Genomic DNA, 15,800 nt, shown 5'->3' with positions numbered 1-15,800 from the left:
TACTAATAATAGTAGCAGTAGTTACAACATCAACAAGGGCACTGAGATAAAGGAGATAAATATCCTCACAAGAATTCTACAATAAGAGGAATAGTAAATTTTATAAAGCTGTTGGTTTTAATGGCCCTCGATAAAGGTTGACTGCATTATACCAAATAACAATTCTGTAAAAGTAATTCTACCCCAGACTAAAACAATGCAATCAATATATGTAGTTCTCCGGTATTCTGGCTTGATCCAAGTAAAAACTGATTGTTTCTAAAGCAATGGATTGAATGTGTATTATTTAAGCAATTCTCAAAGGGTGCTGTTTCTGACTACTAGGTTTTTTATAAGAATTGGGCAGTGATGTAAGTGAATGTACAGTTGGAGTGAAGCTATTCTACATTGCCAATTATAGGTAAACTATACACTTTCATAGAAAATTAAGTGCACAGTCAGGTTAATATGCTCTTATGAAAATCAAGGAATCTAACCACTAAAGACATCTAAGTATGCAGCCAACCCACCTCTCTATGGGGGTAAGCCCAAAAAATATCTTCTTATAGGCCAAAATCTTCTTCTGGAAGTGGTTCTGATTCAGCACCAATGGTTAATTAAGTTCCAAAATTCTATGTTGTCACAATGATTTAAACCTGGAAAATTCTCCGACTAAGAATTTCTCAACTTTTATCTCAGCCATAAAATTACCTCAATTATGCACCCATAGATCATCCAACTGAGACATGTACCCCTGAGCTAAACAAATTAACTGGGCAGATAAAGTTACTAGGTATAAACCAATTAAATACCCAAAGATATCTATAAAGATATCTATATACATACATGATATGGGTTCTTTTTGAAATAGCTAAGTAGCAGTGTCAGCTGTCTACCAAGGCCATCCCTAGTTAGTGTAAAAACAACTACATCATAAGCATTTTATGGCTAGGAGTCAACTGAAAAAGACAAACAGCCCCAAAGGAAAGTGAAAAAATATGAAGAGAGCCTTAGGGGAAAGAATCCAATATATGATAAACATTTGATAAGATGATCAACTTTATCAATAGTAAGAGAACTTCCAATTACAACAATACTGCTATACCATTTCACCCCTCAGGCCCAAAATAGAAATGATTGATAATATCCAGAGGTAATAAAGGTAGGGGAAAGCAGCAACTATCATATACTCTTGGTAAAAGAGTAAACTGATATAGCCTTTGGAGTAACATTTTGAAAGGACAACAGTTTTTTAATGTGCATAACCATTAATTCTTCATGTTCTCATTTATGTACAAAAACAAGTACAAACAAAGACGTTTACCAAAACATAGCTTGGAACTGCAAAAAACTATGACCATTTTCTAAACATCCATCAAGAGAGATGGTTAAATAAATTACAGAATATACATCTAATGTAATGCTATACAGCATTTTATGCAAAGATAAAATGGCTCCTTCATATCCTAACATAGAAAGATTCCCATGATACTAAGTTTTTAAAAGTCTATAATAACTCAGAAAGTATGATCCTGTGGGTATCAATGGGAGAGAAAGAGAGGGATAGCTGCTAACAAGAGTCTGAATTGGTCAGGACTCTTTCAGTTCCAAGAGGCAGAAATCCAACTGAAACTAGCACAAGCAAGTTAGGCAACTGAGTGGCTCATTTAACTGGGAAATAGGAGTGGATCTACTTTAAGGTTCCAGTGGATCCAGAGGCTCCAATGACTCCCCGTGCTCACACATGCGAGCGTGTGAGAATGTGTGTGATTGTACATTCGTGAGTGTGTCTGTGTGTGACAGAGAGTCTATCTGTCTGTCAGCTCTGCTTCACTCTGTGTGTTGGCCTCATTCTTTCCTATGGTACATCGGCTTCCTTCACTTGGCCAGGCACCCTCTATCGCAGCTTAGCAAATCCAAAGGAATGAGTCTGTCCCTCATCCAACATCTGTTTTTCAATCTCGAGGAAGGGATCTGAACCTGCTCTGGTCATATGGCCATCCTGAAGCAATCACTGTGCCCAAAGAAATGGAGCATTATGACAGACCAAGCCTAGGTGACACGCCTATAGGCCAAGAGGTGATAATGCTACCTGAAAACGGGGGAAGGAGGGAATACTAAACAGCCTAAATTAACAGCTACCATAAAATTCATTACGGAGACTTTCACCTTTTAACTCTATGTATTTACTCCCATTCTTTTGAATTTCTTATTTGAAATGCAATCAGTATTTGGAATGAAATTAGAAAGAAAGCCCAAGGTCTAAAAATTTCAGGGTTGACAACTTTAGAATTAAACTGGGAGAAAAATAAGCCTCATGAATAAATAAGGATCTGGGCTTCTTAGTCCTGCATACTTGGCCAATATTTTAACCACTACTCAACAGTCCTTATCAAACCAAGCATTAAAATACAAAGTAAAAATTGAGAAAACAGATTTTAATTACTTAGCAATACTATGTTGATTGAGGGAAAAAAGAGAGAGGGAAAAAAACTTCAGCGTCTATAAGAAGATATTTTATGAAATCTCCAGACAGTAAATGGCCTCCAATAGTATCTGAAAGCTCTTTAAACCCTCCCTCACTTTCCTCAGCATATAATCTTAACAGTGTATGTAGAAAAATTCCAGATCAGTTTTACTGAAGCCAAATAATCCCTTCTACCTGTTTCAAATGCCTAGTCTAAAGATGGTAGAAAATCATCTAAACTAAAATAGGTCATAACTACCCCTAAAGTAGAGACATTAGTAAAATTTCTCCTTTAATTGTCTTGAGGGCTATCATTCAATACTACAAGTTCTTTTCACAAGTAAATTTAATGATAAAATTCCCATTTAAGACTGACACACAAACACAATTTTTCTTTACTTCAGTGATTCCAAGCAGGGCCTACCAATTCTGGTATTAATCTCTGAAGAAAGCTAATTCTGCCATAGGGAGGCAAAAACATTAACTGCTGACCAAATATTCATTTCTTGCCCACATTTCTTTCTTCAGAGAGATTAATACCAGGATTTTACGGTAAGCCCTGTGACTACTTTTGGCCAATGTGCTATATGAGGGAGTGATATGAATCACTTTAGGGCCAAAGGCATAGTAACCAAAGAGGCTCTGTGTTCAGATAATGCACCAAACATATATACAGTCCCATTTTAAACACAGAACCCTTTTTTCATATTCAATGAGATGATGCTAGAAGCATCATTTCATATCCTAGAAGTCAAACTGAAATTCCACTTCCTCCAGGAAGCCTACCCAGACCATGCTCCTGACATCATCAGTAACACACTTATGTATGTATACTGTGGGTGAAGAACTATGAAAACGCTGTAGATCTGGCACATAACTCGTAAAATAAACGGCCTCTACATTCTACAATTTACAATGTGGTTGGTCGGAAAGACACCTATCAAAACAAGTATATATGATAGTACATAAATTTCAAGTGACTGCTAAAAATAGTAAGTGCTAGAGTAGCTTCCACATATCTCAGTTAGCAACTAAGTAAGCTAGTTAGTTGTATACTCCCATCATCAATTCATGCACGACTGAAAGCAAATGAGACTCCCTATAGGGATAATCTCCTTGAAGGGCAGGAATCCTAAAATATAATAACTTCATGGTGCCCCCTATTAACCATTCAAACAAGTACTCAATAAAACTTTATTTTTTATTAAGAAGAAAGAGTTGAAAAATTAAAACAGAATTGTAGTCCTCCTCAAAACATTAGGAATTTGTGTCTCCAGCATGCCTAAGTAAAGAGACAAAGGGACACGAGGATTTCTGCTATCCATGGCAAATGGAGCTCTACACTAGACAACAATGATTCACCAGGCTACCCCAGACTTCTGAACATAGCCCTTAACAGTCAACTTCTTATGATGCAGGACTACATGCTCCCAAGCAATGCTTGACTTCCAATTCAAATTCCCAAATACCCTGAAAACAGTAGAGAGAATCCCTAGATATTATGCATGAGTATTCCAGGCACACATACAAAAAAAGGACCTATTTCTCTAAGTACATGAATAAGAATTTAATAAGTACTATTATGATTTAATCAACATGACATGAAATATTTTAATATCTACATGCATAAGACATGGCAGAGGACAGAATACAAAACATGATCCTCCTCTGCTGTTCTCATACCCTAATTTGGGAGACAGGACACATGAAAACAAAAAATTTCACACAGTCCAAGGCAATATAAAGTGTCAAACGAATAATAAGGAAAATAAATATTAAGAGTTCATAGAGCAAGAATAAACAAATGGGACCTAGTGAAACTTACAAGCTTCTGCACAGCAAAGGAAACCAGAAATAAAACAAGAAGAAAACCTACGGAATGGGAGAAAATTTTTGCAAGTGAAACCGACAAAGGCTTGATCTCCAGAATATATAAGCAGCTCATACAACTCAATAAGAAAAAAATAAACAACCCAATCCAAAAATGGGCAGAAGACCTAAACAAGCAATTCTCCAAGGAAGACATACAAATGATCAAAAAGCACATGAAAAAATGCTCAATATCACTAATTATCAGAGAAATGCAAATCAAAACTACCATGAGGTACCACCTCACACCAGTCAGAATGGCCGTCATTCAAAAATCCACAAATGACAAATGCTGGAGAGGCTGTGGAGAAAGGGGAACCCTCCTACACTGCTGGTGGGAATGCAGTTTGGTGCAGCCACTGTGGAAAACAGTGTGGAGATTCCTCAAAAGACTAGGAATAGACTTACCATATGACCCAGGAATCCCACTCCTGGGCTTGTATCCAGAAGGAAATCTACTTCAGGATGACACCTGCACCCCAATGTTCATAGCAGCACTATTTGCAATAGCCAAAACATGGAAACAGCCTAAATGTCCATCAACAGGTGACTGGATAAAGAAGATGTGGTATATTTATACAATGGAATACTACTCAGCCATAAAAACCGACAACATAATGCCATTTGCAGCAACATGGATGTTCCTGGAGAATGTCATTCTAAGTGAAGTAAGCCAGAAAGAGAAAGAAAAATACCATATGAGATCGCTCATATGTGGAATCTAAAAAACAAAAACAAAAACAAACAAACAAACAAAAACAAAGTGTCAATAAAGGACAGAAATAGACTCACAGAGAATACAGACTTGTGGTTACCAGGGGGGTGGAGGGTGGGAAGGGATAGACTGGGATTTCAAAACTGTAGAATAGACTACACTGTATAGCACAGGGAAATATACACAAAATGTTATGATAACTCACAGAGAAAAAAATGTGACAATGAGTGTGTATATGTCCATGAATAACTGAAAAATTGTGCCGAACACTGGAATTTGACACAACATTGTAAAATGATTATAAATCAATAAAAAATGTTTTAAAAAAAGAGTTCATAGAAGGAATTATGTTCAAATTCTATAGTCTGAACACTCAACAAACAAGATGGAATCTGAGTTGAGCTTTAAAGGATAGGTGGAATTTCTAGAGATATAGACTAGGATAAGGGAGCACAGTCCAAGGAAAGAAATATATAAAGCAGAGACAGAGAAGCCTAAGGGGTGGTTAGGGGACAGTAACCGACAATTTTACTTTGAATAGTTTGCTGGGGGAAACTAGCGGAAAATGAGACCAGAAAAGCAAGTTGGTGCCAGACACTGGAAAGCTTTAAACGCCAGGCTAGGGAACTTTATCTTGACAGTAATGAGGAGCCACTGAAGGTTTTTAAGCAAAGTAAGACAATGAACATAAAAATTAGGATGATCATTCCCAAACAAAATTTAGGACAGACTGAAGCAGGAACTCACTGGGGACAGAGAGACCATTGGATACTATCGCAAACATTAGGCTTACATTAGAATAATGACAGTGAGGAGAAAAGGAACATATCTAAAGAGCTGGTAGAACTTGGAAAGTGTTTGTAGCACATGTCAAATCAGACCTCAAGGTGAGATTCAGATTATAGAAAGAGGTTAACACCACAGCAACTGTGAATTCCAGCCTACCCAGCAGGGTCTCCCTATAGCCGAATTGATACTGGGCTCTTCTATACATATATGCATTTCCATCTCGACATTCATATGAAAGGTCCACTTTTTTAATTGGGATTTGAGGGGACAGAGGTGAGAAATGATACATGAAAGCAGCCAAGTGATGAAGGCCAGGTAGTTGTGCAACAGACAGGAGCTCAAACATCTGTAAAGGCCAAAGGCACTGCAATCACATCTATTGCAAAATGGAAAAACAGACTGCAAATCCAGTCATACTGCAGGCCTGAGTAATGACATCAGATATATCCATTCAATTTGGCAAGAGGGTAAGACTGGATGAATGGAGTTATTGAGGTCCTGCTCCTTAACAAAAGAGGTTCTTAACCTTAGGGGAGGTCGTGGACCCTTTTGGGAATTTGTTAGAGCTATAGACTCTCTCCCCAGAGAAATACACAGAATCATAGAATTTTGCATATACATACATTTTGCATACATTTCAGAGTGTTCACAGACACTCCCCCAAGCCTATCTAGAGACTCTTAATCCATAAACTCCAAGAGTTCTTAATTAAAAACCCTTGTTATAAAACGGTGGTAATTATTTTTATCATATACCCCATAGTTAAAGTTTTGAATAGGAAGCTATATATGAGTATTTATTACAATTTATACACATTGCACACTAGACCAATAAAGTATGTGCCTTATAAAGCATACAAAAAATGGAAGTTTAAAAGAATGACATTTACTATAATAAAATAAGCAATTTTTAAACATTTAATTTACCTATTGATGACACAGCTTTGTGTTCTTCCTAATAGTTATTAATACTACCACTATTTTTGGTGAGAGTAATGTGACTGAACATTACTGATTTTTAATTTTGCTCTCACATTTTGTACTAAAGCAACTCAAAAGTCTGATTCTAAATACAATTCATTTTCACAAGTAACTATTTTACTTGGTTTTAATGGTTATCATAGTCAAAAACATAATTCACAAAGATGAGTAAAACCAAAGGGAAGAACTGCATCACTAGCTACACTAAATAAAACAGGATATTCAATTTTCAATCCCATTCACCATTTATGCAACGGTTTTCAGTGAAATTGACAGTGCATGTCCATATTTCCCAATGACAATCAGTTTTCTTACTAACTAATCATATAGTATTGCCTTTTTTACATTTTCAGTAGATGGACTCAAAACCACTTAAGTCCCTCTTTTACAAGGTTTTCATACAGGTTAAAAATATTGTTTCCAAGTTCAAGTGTACATATAAAAACATTCTTAAAGTTAACACACATCGTTTTTAGCAATTAAATCCAATAATGATAGCAATAGTTCCAAATATTCATTTTCAGTAACACTGAGTTTTGTTTCCTGAAAGAACAGATTAAGTGTGTTTATTTTTCATAAATAGCTGCTAGGTAGTAGGGACTACTCACAGATACTTGTCAGAGAAAATGTCAGCAAATCTGGGACATCTGTGTTTTTGCAAAAGAAAAATTAGTAAGTCGTCTTTAAATTAGACAATTCTTAAGTCCTTTGCCTTAAGATAACCAGTCAACCTACATGAAATATTTTACAAAAGATCTGCATGGTGATTCCCTACTGCAATATAAGGTATATTAAGAGTCTACTACTTAAGGTCGGGGAGGGTGTAGCTCAGTGATAGAGTGTGTGCTTAGCACCAGGTCCTGGGTTCAATCTCCAGTACCTCCATTAAAATAGATAGATAGATAGATAGATAGATAATAGACAGACCGACTGACCAAATTCCTTCCCCCCCCAAAAATTTAAAATAACAAGTCTAAAAATCCAATTATTCAGACCCCTATAAACTATAAAATATCATAGCAGATTGAAAGTAAATAAACTTCCTTAAAAGATCTCTAATATTTCTCCCATTTCCCAGATAATTTTATGTAAACTCTACTGTAGAGACTACTGCTCTAAATGTGCCTGGGTTCCCAAGAGTCAAAGCTCTCCGATTAGTGCATACCAACCAAATTCCCTTGCATGCTACCAAAGTTTAAATGAGTTATCTTTAAATGTACTCTAATTACACTGTATTCATCTCTGAAGTATTACCAGTTTGGCAAAAGACACAACTGCAGCACATTCTGTGACACCAGTTGTCTTCAACACTGTTCCCTCAGTGTCATGTTGCCCAGCAGTTCAGTCAAATAATAGGGCTGGAACAAGGTCCAAGACTCTTCATGACATATCCTCCCTTAAATCCTTTTTGGAACATTACAGGACATAAATAAATCAGTAAATAAATCATGAACTATATTGAGAGCCAGGGGCTTTCAACTTGCATGACCAATCTAACTTATAGTGACATGTATTTACATAAGGAGATGACATTTTTACACTTGAAAAACAAGTCCGCTGCATCATCTTAAGAGCACCAAATGATAACACACTGTTTAAAGAAACTGCTACAGCTTAAAAAAAAAAAAAGTATAAGCCAGTAAAAAAAAGATTTTGTACTAACTCCTATCAAGAAAAAAAGAAGTCTGTTCTCAAATATACATAAAAATGAGTAAGTTCCCAGTGTGGTAAGCCTTACATATGGAATCATTTCAAAAACTATGAAAATATAAAATTTGGGGTGTAAAACCTGCCAAAAAAAGATCCACATAAATTTGGAAAACTGGCACTTCTCACTTTCATCCAGTTCCACATACTTCACTGTTCCCTGCCACCTTCCTCCGTTAAAATCCTTCAACATCTTACAACTGCACCTAGAACATCTGGTTCCCTCACCCTCCTCGGCTGGTGCCACACTCCTCCTTGCACTTTCCCCTCTTCATTACTCCCAAAATAACCCCAAACTTTTCTGTCCTTTCATCTTTGCTATTTAATCTTCCTGAATATACTGCTCTCCTCCCCCTTACTCATACAAAAATCATCCACTGCCTTCAACGTTCCTGTCCACCACCAAGCCCTCCACAAAACCCATCCTGATCCCTTTCAAGCTAAAATATTTGCTCCCTTTCCTGAATCCTCAAAGTACTATTTCAGTACCTCTCATAGTGCTCATCACATTTAATTAGTAATATAGGTATTTGTGTGCTCATCTTATCACCCCTCTGAGGTCATAATCTCTTTAAGAACAGGATCTATATCTTATCATTTAACTTCCCTATCTTTTAACAACACAGCACCTTGAACAAAGTAGGTACTCATATAACTATGTGTTGAATGAATGAGTGGCTACTTAGAAATTCAATTACAGACTTCCTGTACCATGTGGAATGGAGAGGCTAGTAAGACTTAAGACTCTGCAGAACAAATGTCTTTTCCCTGGTTTCCTCCAAACAAATTCAGCAAAGGAAAGCCAGTATTACATATACAGGTGCTTTCAAAAGGCAAAGACATTTCATCCTTCAACTGTCTGGTCAAATATGGTGTGATATCTGTATATATACACACACATACTCACAACAGAACATCTACTGTTAAACAATCAAATCCAAGCTTGATAATAAAAGTATGTAAATATTTCAACCACATAGGCAAACCAAATGTAAGATGTAACATATTAATGCTATCAGAGTAAGATCAACCATTTAAAATATAAGTGGAAACACAGAGAATGACCAAGCAATTTATTCCACATGAAAAAAATACCCTAAGCTTTAGCTACTTAAATACAAACAAAACTTGAGAGGCAGAATTTTATTGCTAAGAATCCAAACCAATCATTCAAAGATAAATTTAACGCAGACAGAAGTACCAAAGAATCAACATTACTAAAGTACAAAGGTGAGATTAGAAACAGCATGAAAATCTTAAAGTGATACTTTCATTAAGTAACTAGTATATATGGCTCCTGGACCATCAGAAAGCAATGAAGATTGCAAGAGTCTCTCCTGCACATGTAGACAACTGAGAGGAGTCCAGAAAGTAATTCAGGGCTACAACGTGGCCAAGTATGGCCAACATGCTTGGAAAGAAGCCAATTTAGAGGTATGCTTGTGATTTCAGGTCAGAAGACCTGTACTTAAATGTCATCCCTAATACCTCCAAGCTGTGCAATCTTACACCAGCCATTTAACTTCCCTGAGCCTTCTTTCCTCCTTTATAAAATGTAGCATGTAGAGAAAGCACAGTACCTGGGTGCAGTGTGTCTCGGAGACAGTAATGGGTAAATATTTGCTGACTCTGAATGAGGGCCATACAAGAACAACAGACATTTCTCTTCAGGCACTTTTGTACTTTTTGAGACAGCAGCCAGCCTTAATTAATTCCTGATTAATACCTTATTACAATATTCGAAGTCATTTTTTGACCAAAAAACAAAAATACACCATTCCTCCTAACTTATACATTACTCAAAATCTTAGTAAAATTCTTAAAATTTTAAATCACTTTGTAGTAACTTTCAAATATAAAAAGTGACTCTCATAAAGAAGACTGGGAGCCAAATACCTGAGTTCTTACCCAAATAAAGACACCATGTAACCCATGGAAATTACTAAAATTTGCCTGGCCTTAGTCTTATCTGTAATATTAACGAGGTTGTCCAAAATTACTATTAAGACCCCTTTGCTCAAAATGTTGTGGTTCATGCCATCTCAAGGATTTTCTAACCTAATTAGGAAAACCAATTCAACATACAATAATAAGAGAATTTCTTTCAAAAAAAAAAAGAACAAAAGGAAGACAAAAATTTATTATACAGAACAAACTGAATAATTGATGCTAAGAGAGTATGATAAAAATCAAGCTTTCTAGAGAACACACTGGCTTTGACTGTTTTTGAAGGTCAAACAATAAAGCAAAAGGAAATGCAATTTAAATAAAGAAACAAAACATGTAAAATCAAAGAAGCAAGATATCTACAGGTGATTATAATGCTTTCTTCACTTGTAGCACTTTACAATTTAAAAGCAAATTTTCTGGAATGAGAAATACAAGAACAGTTTAAGTGATTTACATGTGATAAATTTGTCCACAGAGAGTCTCCACTAAAAACAATACCATCAAAAAATATTTCAGAAAAGAATTTTTCAGTATTTCTACGTAGGGTGAATTAGAGAGGCAAATGCATGCAGGCAATAAACCTGCAAATCATAGAATTTCAGCACAAAAAGAAATTGAAATCAGAACAATATGTTCATTTAAAGATAAAGAAACTCAAGCCCACAAAGTTGATGTGACGCTAGTTACTCCAAGTATAAAATGACAGGAGGACCAGATTGTAGAAGCAGAAATAAAGGGGGAAATCCAAGAAACTGCAAGGAAAAGAATCAGATAATTTGGTGACAGATTAGATAGTGATGTGTTTAGGTTATAGAAATGTAGAAAACATGATTAAAGTTTTACTATGTGCCAATCACTATGCTAGACATATCTTTTCATTTAATATAATAAGTTAATTTAAAGCTCACAACAATATGAGGGTAAGTACATTATTCCAATTTTAAGCATGAAAACCTGCAGTGTGGTTAAAAAACTAGCCCAAGGTTACATCTATCAAGTAGAAGAGCCAGGACACCATCCCCTGCCTGAAGTCAAACATCCAGCCCCACAAGAAGCTTAAAAACTGCCTCAAAATTACAAGCCAAAAGGCAAAAATGAAGTATCACTCTGGAAACACTGGATAATCTGCTGCCGGTGTTATCAGAATTCTGGTCCTGTTAATAGGTATATATTGCTTCTGTGCTTGCATCTATTTTGCACCCATTGTTATGGGTCTGGTCTGTCTGTTTCCAACAGTCAGGTCCAGGACTTCTAAGTAAAGCCCAATCTCTCTCCTACCCCACCTCCCTGCCACCAAAAGGAGAGTTAAATCAAAATATATCTAAAATGAGGGTGACTAGACTGATTAATTTGAAGTCTTCTACAACTCCTCCAGTGACTATAGCCTTTGTTTTGGCATAAACTATTTATCTTTGGAATATGATAACTATACTGAGCTTTTCTAAAAGCCTGTCATTTCAAAGAGCCTCAAAAATACTGTGTTGCAGATGGCAGAATGGAGGAAGCATGGATACAACAACCCACTCCTCTTGCACTTCTAGAACTGGACTTAAATGTTGGTGTCAGTGTTTTGTAATAATTCTCCTTATTCAACCATGTATCTTGCAGAAATATAATCATTTCTGTGTTAATCCAAATACTGTACACCCACAAAACATCATCCAGAATTAAACTATAGGAAAAAACCTGCACCTCCTCCTTAAACTAAGCAACCAGGAATGGTATGCTGCTGCCATTAGGCCATTTTATGACCTCTGACCCCATATGTTGAGAGAGAGGCACAAAGTCTAACTAAAATAAGAAGGGAGAAGGGAAGGCTTGAAATGACTAGATCTCACCTCCAATAGTAAGAAAAGAGGTCAGAGACCACAAGATCCATCCTCAGTGACCAAGGGCTAAGCTAGTTAACCTGGGAGAGAAGCAATAAAGAAGTCCTTTCCTACAGCCTAGTCTGTCCAAATCATAAGAAAGTTGTACAAGGTTGGGAGAAATCCGTATGGTTCTGCAGCCCAGACTGGATACAGTGTTCTGTCAGTCAACTCATGAAACACATGTGTTTCACCCAATCCCACACTCTCCTCTGCACCCAGTACTTGCAGATAATGTAAAAAGGAGCCCATCACATGTTTTTGGACCTCTGCCAGGAAAACAGTCCATGGCCCTCTGAGAACTCCGGTGATTATCACACGTAGAGAGTAAAAATCGCTGCCAAGACAATAATGAACAACCTGGGGATCTCCTCAGCCCCATGGCTTAGGGGATTCTACTCAGTGGTGTGTGTGCATGTTGACCTCCCATACTTGCCCTAAAATGAAACCTATTTTAGGCCATACGGTTTAAGACCAACCAACTTCAAAAAATATGTAACATATTCAAACAACGTGGAGCCCCTGGGGGATAGGGAAATAAAGACAAACTAAAGTAAGGAGCAGAGGTAGTATCTCCCTAACAGAAGGTATGTAAAATTGATGACAACAGAGAAGAGAGGGCTAAAATGTCCTTTAAAAACCAATGATAAATCTTATTCTGACATACAGTCCAATAGAGAAAAGATTTTTCAAGGAACGTCCAATATCCTTTCTTCCCCACTCCACCTTTCAGCACGTCTACACCTCCCTCATTACTTACTCAACATTTAGTCCTGGTAAAGACCAATCACTGGATTAGCAGGATCAAGAGTACATGAAGAGAACATTCCATCCTGGGAACAACATCTTTAAATTATTTAGGCTTGTTTACCGCCCTTCCCTATAGAGTAAAAGCATGAAATTTTGCCAACATTTTCACAACATTTACCAGTCAGCACCATAGCAGCCCAATCCTCTGCCCACCAAAAGATTAACACATACACAGAAAACAGGAAATTCGACAAAATTTAAAGTTTGACCCTAGACTCCCTCAACAGTTAAACTGTCTTAAGTAGTCGCAGTATCTTTATACCACACCCACTTCATGCTACCCTTACAGTCTCCTGGCATAAGCAAGTTCTTAGGATTATACAAACTGCTGCTTCTGTTTCCAGCCCAGATTTCTAGAAATGAAACCCTGAAATTGAAGGAGAAAGAAAAACAAATGTTGGCAGAAAACAGGGAGGAAAATGCATTGTCTATATAATCCCAGTTTAAGTAGAACAATCACCATTAGTTCCATCAAGTACTTTTTTTCAATAAAACCACTTACCCAAAAATGCAGATCTAAAATACTCTTTTGGCATAAACCACACAAAAAACAACTTAATAGACACAATCCTACAGATTTTCTCAGAAAGAAATGAGGAAGAGGTTAACTATAAACTATGTAAAATTCAAGTTTTGCACCTTAAAAATCAAACTGCATTGTGAATTAAATAAATGAAATAATCAATGCAAAATGTCTACAAAAATCAAAACTAAATGCCTGTTCTTATAAGCAGCACCCCTGCATTTTCTCTCCAAACCATTTATTCTCTCTCTATTCAGGCCCCCCCTTAGATCCATTGTTCCCAAAGCATAAAATGTGGATAAAAAGTAGAGGGAAATCATTTCAGATGCTAGTACACAAAACCAAATTAGACCCTTCCACGAAGTACAGGAGACAAAAAAGAAACACTTGCAGTTGTATCTAGTTTACGACAAACAGTTCAAGGAATGCCCATTTATTAAGTTGAATCAAACCCCACTGCTACCTTTAACCCAAAACTATTTCTAGTTCAAGAGCCAAAAGACCCAAGCAAATACTTTTTTCACATTATTCTCAACATGAAGAAATCTGACCCCCTTCCTACATCATAGCTTCTGTGAAACAAGGCTGAGAGGCCCCTTTGGCCAACTTTTTTTTTTTTAAGAGACTAACCTTCAACCAATTCCAGAACTGAAGACAAACCTCAAACAAATTTAACCCCTGAAATACATCCTTTCAGCAGTCCAGTATAATCTAAGCTTCCCTGCAGCAGACACTTGAAGATTTCTTAATCACTGAAGTGTAAGCCTCAGCCCTCACAAATCATCACCACTGAGATTACTCTTGGCATCAACAGAGGGTGCTGGGACTGCAATTCACTCAAGAACCCTTCATTCACCATCACCATACTCGACATTAGAAATTCACCGTCTCAGAAGAAAAAAAAATGTCACCTTCTCCACAAGGACACCTGCCTCTTCAACGCCTCTACAGCGAACCAAGAGAGCCAAGCATGAAAGGCTAAAAGATCCTCCAGCTTAAAGTTTTCCTCCCCAACAAACTCTGCAGCCACAGCACCATAGACTGTCCTTGTAACACACATAGGCTTTATTGTCAAACCCTCCGTCTCCCTCTAACACCGTGAAACGAGGCAGTGTCTAGTCCACGGGAGTGACTGCTTAAAAAAAGAGAAAGAAAGGAAGAAAGAAAGAAAGAACCACCACAGCTGGGCAGTAAAGACTAGGGACCCTGGTGTCCGATTTCTCTGTCGCTGACCATTAACCCATCCGACCCCTCAGTCGTCCAATCAACATGTTTGCTCCCCTTCCTACGTCCTTTCAGCAGAATTCTACGATGGGGACCAAACCCTGAACATAACAGGAAAATCTCACTTATCCATCCCATTTGTGCCTTTAAAATCCCCCGTCGGGAGAAGGAAAAAGCAAGTGCGCCGGGGTAAACAGAAGCGCCGTCGAAGGCTGCGCTTACGGAAAAGCTCGCCATGGTCATCCCCATTTCGCAGTCCGGGCAGGCGAGACTTGGAGAGGTTACCCCGCTTGCCAAGGTCACCGCGCTCGCCGGGGCCGAGGGGCGCCGCGCCGACTTCCGGCTCCCCCTCTCGGCGGCGGGGAGCGCCCGCGGGCTCGGGGCGCCGCTCCCCACGCCGGGCCGGCGGCCGCGAGCCTCGCGCACCCTCCGCGGATGCTCGCCCTGTCCGCTCTAACTAGGGCAACTGGGAAAGGGGGCAGAGAAGTCGCTGCTGCAGCAGTTCCCCTCCGCGGCGCAGCCCCCCAGCTGGTGCCCGTGACAGCTGCGACCTCCGCCCCCTCCAGCCGCGCGAGGCCGAGGGAGAACTCGGGGAAAGTGGGAGGGGGGACGGAACGGAGAGAAAGGAGAGCGGGGGGCGGAGGGGCGCCAGCTGCTCCCCGCCTCCTAGGGCCTCGGCGGCCGCGCGGCTCGTGACAGCTGCACCCACCGGGAGGCTCGGCGCCCGCCGCCCGCCACTCACCTGCCGCCGCCGCCTCTGGGCCGCGCTGACGCGCGCCGCGCTCGCCCGCGACCGCGGCGGCACCGCCGCGGCCTCCGCCGCTGCTCGGGCCGGGAGCCCGCCGCCGCCGCCGCGGCTCTCCGGCCCCCTCCTCCGGAGCAGGGGTCCCCCAGCAGGGGGATGCAGAACGGACCCGGC

At 38.9% G+C, this 15,800-nt stretch overlaps 1 protein-coding gene across 5 annotated transcripts in view; it reads right to left on the bottom strand.

Moving 5' to 3' along the window:
- NCOA1 (nuclear receptor coactivator 1) overlaps positions 1-15,216 on the bottom strand; it is a 211,595-nt gene extending 196,379 nt beyond the window's left edge. For all 5 annotated transcript variants that reach the window (XM_032497132.1, XM_032497135.1, XM_032497134.1 and 2 more), the window contains exon 1: positions 15,104-15,216. The gene's annotated coding sequence lies outside the window, so the exon portion shown is untranslated. The remainder of the gene's footprint in view (positions 1-15,103) is intronic.
- Positions 15,217-15,800: the final 584 nt, after the last annotated feature.

This window comes from Camelus ferus, chromosome 15 (assembly GCF_009834535.1).
Source record: "Camelus ferus isolate YT-003-E chromosome 15, BCGSAC_Cfer_1.0, whole genome shotgun sequence".
Lineage (NCBI taxonomy): Eukaryota > Metazoa > Chordata > Mammalia > Artiodactyla > Camelidae > Camelus > Camelus ferus.
Note: the sequence above shows the minus strand (reverse complement) of the source record. Positions and strands in the feature narration are given on the sequence as shown.